This window comes from Austrofundulus limnaeus, unplaced genomic scaffold, assembly GCF_001266775.1.
Source record: "Austrofundulus limnaeus strain Quisiro unplaced genomic scaffold, Austrofundulus_limnaeus-1.0 Scaffold1, whole genome shotgun sequence".
Classification (NCBI taxonomy): Eukaryota; Metazoa; Chordata; class Actinopteri; order Cyprinodontiformes; family Rivulidae; genus Austrofundulus; species Austrofundulus limnaeus.
This window is the reverse complement of record NW_013952403.1, coordinates 792,119-798,118: the sequence shown is the minus strand read 5'-3', so window position 1 is coordinate 798,118 and position 6,000 is coordinate 792,119. Positions and strand designations below refer to the sequence as shown.

General features: G+C 37.0%; 1 protein-coding gene across 1 annotated transcript in view; it reads right to left on the bottom strand.

The window, feature by feature from the left end:
- diaph2 (diaphanous-related formin 2) overlaps window positions 1–6,000 on the bottom strand; it is a gene marked incomplete in the record, with an annotated part of 345,782 nt that overhangs the window by 319,074 nt on the left and 20,708 nt on the right.

Here is a 6,000-nt window from a genome sequence, read left to right as displayed (position 1 = left end):
CTTTAAGTGTATTTAATTAAGTTATGTTAATTGTGATGGTTTAGTTATGATGTAAATACAATAAAAATTAAACCAAGATTTAGAATGATTGTCATTTTAATCCGTCCATTGGTAATGTCTGACTGGGCCTTGTGACAATTTACGTTCAACAAACTGGGCCCCGAGGTCAAAAAGGTTAAGAACCCCTGCAAGCATCGTATAAGTTTTTAACAGGACAATATTCTTGACTACCCAATCATCTCAACTCAAGTAAGCAGGTGTTTCCCTCACTAAACAGCACTCCTGAAACAAGCAATAAGTTAAGATGGCTGCACTCTGGGCATGGCAGCATCTCACCAGGGAAGATGCCAAGCATCTGTCGATTTCTGTGGATTGCAGCTCAGGCAGTCATTAACTGCAACAGTTAAGCAAGCATTTGTTTTTATTCTATCTATAAAATGTGCTCCACCAAGTATATATTATGGCTACAATTGTTTGGTTTATTTAGAATCCAACTTTTTTATATATATTTCCATATTGGTTGTAGCATACAGATTTCAAAATGTTTGGCAACAAGGTGAAAGCAGCTGAAGGTAYGTCACTATTTGTTTTAAAAAGGCCTAGAAGCCGCATAAAACAAATACAAAAAACAACAACCGAGTAAAATCCTGTGGTGGCAATCATGTGGCTTCAAATTTAGCACAACCCAGAGCAGTAAAAGCTTCAAATCAGAGGGAAGAACAATTAATGGATACCATCAAATGCACTCAAGGCTGAAAATAGTATGAAGAGTCTGCCTTCAGGGAAATGTGGATCTGGGAAAAGTAAAAGTACAAAAATGTTTTGCTTCAGCTGTGACAAATCAATTCTTTTGTCCACTACCCTCAAGTTTGATCCATGAGTGTGCAAGGGCACATGCCATAATTCTCCTGTGGGCTTGTTTTAATGTCTTGGCACAGAGTGGAACTGCTGAGGGATCATATAGAAGCTTATTACTGCAAGTGTTCATCCTGACGATGGCACACACAGAGACACATAAAACCTCAAACAAGCCACAGCAGCACAACAATGTGACRTTCTTCTTTCACTAGTCCTGTGATCCTGCTAGCTTCTCTGTATCTTGTTTCCATACTCTGAAAACCAACATTCTCTCAAGCATTGCGACTATACCATGCTACAAGAATCAAGTACGTCTTCCTTCTGCACAATTAGCTTTTTTTTTTCTTTCAGCTGCTCCTGTTGCCACGGCAAGTAAAAGATTTGACAATTATTTTACACYGAATGCCCTTCCTGATGCAACCTGCGCTTAAACCTGAATCTTCAAGATTAWTTTGTTTTTTAAACATTTTTAGGCTAAAAAGCAAAAATAAGAATTCCTCATCTGGGTATTAATAAATAGATTGATTGTTTTAGAAACATTTGCACAAAGGACTCTAACTTCAATTTATTTTTTCTTAATGACATAYATTTACAAAGTTATTGTAAATATCAAATTAAGTATGTTAAATTTTCATCCCTAAACACCACATTTCAGTGTTTTATACTGATCATTTTTTAGATAAATGCAAAGATGGAATTGAGATAAAATAAAGCTTTGCAATGAATTCAGATTGGAGCCGAGCTGTTCCTCTGTTAAACATTTTGGATAAAACTCTACTACAACAGTCATCTTGTCAAGTGAGATAAAATAGACCAGGGCTATTCAGTTAAATTGCTCCGGGGGCCACAGTTACTGCCGGTCAACAGCTGAGGGGCCGAACATCCAGCAATGAAAGTCATTATGTAAATAAACCAAGTATTACAAAGATCTGTTACCTTTGAATTAGTTTATTTTTGCTACATTTAATCATGAATACAACATACAGAACCTTATAAAAGTAGTGATAATTACACATTATCAAAAACAAAAAGAACCCACTCTGCCTCCTATTTGATAAATAATATTTTGACATCTCTGACTTGCCAAAAATTTAAACCGATTTTATTTTCACTTTCATCAGTTTATCTTCAACTGCTTGTAGTTTTAACTGTCTTGGGTGTTTATAGAAATGGTTTTTACCAGCTTGTAGCCAAGATTCTGATGTTTCTGTAGATACCAAACATGTCTATGTTTAACTAAAAGAACTTAGAGTAATTAATGTAGAAAACCGGGATTTGAGCTGAAGAGATGAACAAACCAATTGGCGGGCTAAACTCTGGTCACTGGGCCGCCAGTTGAATAGCCCTGAAATAGGCATTTAATCGGCAGACCCACTACTGCAAATTTATGAGTTTTTGAACCCGAGCAGTACTAAATCTTGTAATAAAACATAAAACCATAAAGACAGCCCTGAAAGTTATTTTTTGCTAGTTTTGTGAAAATAATGTAGTTGAGCTCTCAATGATTAGCTTAAAACATTCAAGTTACTTAAAGTGTTCATTTGCTTTTCCTTGCCACTGACTGTTTCTTCCTATATTTTACCAGATCCCTTTAATGATCTTTCAGTAATGGGCTATGTGCTATCTAGGCTCTGAGACACACATTGCAAAAAGAGAAAAAAAAAATTCTCTATCTCTTGGTCATTAATGCACAGCAGGTGGTCTCACTAATATGGCAAGGGTCAGCCCTTCATTTAAAGACAGCTAGAGATCTAAGGCTACAACATGTAACACCATAATAACAATCAACAGCAATACGTGGAAAAAGTTTTTTTAGCAATTGGCACGTATGTGTGTATGTGTAAACCATAAAAAGAAAACAGACAGAAATATGAGAGGCAACAAACACAGACAGATACTGAGGAAAGGGTATTAGCATCAAAAGAGTCCACCCACCATAGTTGTTTCTGTCTTTTGCTACATCAAAGCAAAAAAAAGTTAACAGTGTATGAGAGTAAGTAGTATTGGCATCCACCGTACACAAGTAAATAAGTCTTTTTTTCTTTCAGAATTTATTACTGTAATTATACTTCCAACACAGTGTCAAGGCCCGTCAAATGTCAGAGCAGCAAACATGCCTTTTGTGTCATCTGTCACTGAGCAAATTGAAGCCTGGGTTTAATGTCACGCCGCTGTGAGCACAAACATAGTAATTGAGAGGTGAACTGAGTGACAGGGATGAGCACCCAGGCAAGAAAACACTGAACATAGGCCTGATGAAAACCAGGAGCACTGATCGTATTTCTCTGGCTCTGGCAATAAAAAAAAAAGTATTGTACGAGAAATACAGGAAAGGTAAGCACCATGCCAACCACACACACACACATGCACACACACAGAGTCACTCAGACATTATCAACAATGGTACACACAACCTATGCAATGAAGCCAGAGTAATTCAGCTCCTCACTTCAAAGAGATGGGCTGAAAGCTTTTTGTTAGATTTCAATCCTGCGGAACATAAGGCCAAAAATGCATTTGAATGGAGAAAATCACAAGTGTGACAGAGCTTTGACCCCATAGATGAGTGAGAAGTGAATTTTAAAGTTTGGTGAGCATCTGACAGCGGTCAAGGGAATAGAACTTTGAAACTCAATATAAAATGTGTCTATTTTTAGGTTTTAATTTTTTTAAGAGAGTAAATTTAACAGAAAATAATTTATGTAAATGTTTGACGAATAGCATGTAAGGATTCAAATCTTCATATTAAATCTAATCTTTGTGTCATAACTGTGGTAATTTTCAAAAACATCTGAAATATCAACACATTACAGAGTAAGCTGGATGATAGATAGATAGATAGATAGATAGATAGATAGATAGATAGATAGATAGATAGATAGATAGATAGATAGATAGATAGATAGATAGATAGATAATGTTTCAATAACAGTGATATGACTTCTGTAAAAATCTGATCAATATACATTACATAAAATTACGTTGCGTGATGACGTACACCATAGGTTCAACACCAGTACTCACCACTACCACTGTTTTTACTACACTAACAACACTACGTACAACACAGTGGATATCAGCGCCTAAATGAGCTCAACAGCTGTAAGTGAACAAGCGCCAACAGTTGAAAAACAAGCAGAAGAAATAGTTAAGACAGAAAAGACTACTGTAATTCAGTGGTGTGGAAGTGGTTCAGGTATCGAAGGTCTGATAAACTTCAGCTTTCAGTCCGCTGTAAAATGTGTCGGAGAGTCTGGTGCCAGAGTTGCAGTGGTGCAGACTCTGGTCCGACTCGCAGTGGGAACACATCTATTCTGTTCCACTGTCTGATAAAGTTCCTCTCAGTAGAACATTCTGAGTGTATGAAAATGAAACCTCTATGTAAACCCTCTTCCTAAAACATAAACATCTCCCTGTCAGCAACTGTGTCAAGCAAGTGAAGCCAATGTCGCAAACACAGATGTGTATGGCAGGCCGTTGTCACATATAATCAGCTTCATCCCACTTTCATTCCAGATACCTGAAATTGGTTTATGACTAGACATATTAGTTCATTTAGCCTGGTAAAAACCAGCCCCGTGTTCTTCGCTTTGCTTCGTACAGAGRGTCTGAACTCTCGGCTGTTGACAAGTGATTGCTTCCTGGAGGCGTGGCCTCTGTTGAAGTTTAAAATGATTGGCGACGCATGTGCACCAGCTTCACTGTGAAGGAGGCTAAGCTAAGAAGCTAACCGTAAATTGTGTGCACGCTGTAAACAACCATCCCCTACTGAGAGGAGAGAAGTACCGAGCCGAACGAGATATCTGTAAATAAGTCCTGCAGGCTTTGCGAGACAATTTTTATTTAATTTGGAAGCCTTGTCAACACGGACTGGCTTCATTCACTTCCTTTGCTGCCATTGTTAAAATACAAGCAGACACTGCACAGAAAATCAACTTTGTCGTTCAAAACTCCTCCTTCTGTTCGCTGATTGGCCCAGGTAAAATTCTACCAAAGAAATCCTTGTCTATGAGAGAAATCCCAGGTGGATCAGTGAAGGGAAACTAGAATTGAGYGGAACTGAATAGGAAGGCAAGGGCCAGGCTACAGTTAATTAAGATATCTCTAATTATACTTTCACTAGGCAAAATACCTGTTCATATTTATATAAATACCTAATTACATTCTGACGAGCAGAAATTATGTCACATTTACCATTAAGCTGTAATGAGGATAATTCAAGACATCTGCAATAAATTACTGACTATCTGAAACATATATTTCAGATATCAAAAAGTGCTATGAGCCAGTATTGCAGAATAAATACGTTATCATGTTTATGTAATTCTGGCCTTGTGGTCTAAAATTAGCAATCACTTTTGTTGTTGTTAGAGAATTATTTTTCTACTCCAAAAATCAGGCATGAATGTTGTTCTGTTTATACAGCTTTACAAGTTAGAGAGAATAAAAATCATAGCTTGTTAACTTTAGACTGAAGGTTTTATTTAAGATTCACAATGTGGAATGGTATGAATGCAAGTCAGGCAAGTTAAATTATAAATAAAGACTAAATTGCTAATCAAAAATCAAACATTCTCACAAAAAGATGGAGAGTAAAAAATGGAACGTTTAACTGTTTATATTATTCTGTAAAACTAAAAATGTAAACATTGGTGCCTGATTTTAAATGTTGTTTGAAAGATAACTGTCATTAAATAGCACAGGCTGACATTGCTGCTCATGATGGAAAAAAAACTGGGCTGGACGAAAGTATTTCTAGCTTTCTAAAAAAAAAAGTAAAAACAGAGATAGTTCTTTTTCCTGAAGAGGCTGTGTTTTTTCAACATCTGTGGAACCACGATGTGCACTGCAGGTGTTTCATGAGTCTGTGRTGGCGTGTGCCATTTACTGCACTGAGGTCTGCAGAAGCAACAGCCTGAGGGTGTCCAACATCAACAGACTGAACAAACTGATTCAGACGGCTCAGCTGGCTGGAGTTAAGACCATCTACATGCAGTGAAGAATGTCAAACTCCTCTCTCCCTCTTTATTCACTGTGGTCAGAAAGATATGCAATTCTGCCAAACATTTAAAATATTCACAGCTTCAGCAGTCTCTTGCCATTGYTGTCAATTTACATTTAAATTATTTTATACAGGTTTAC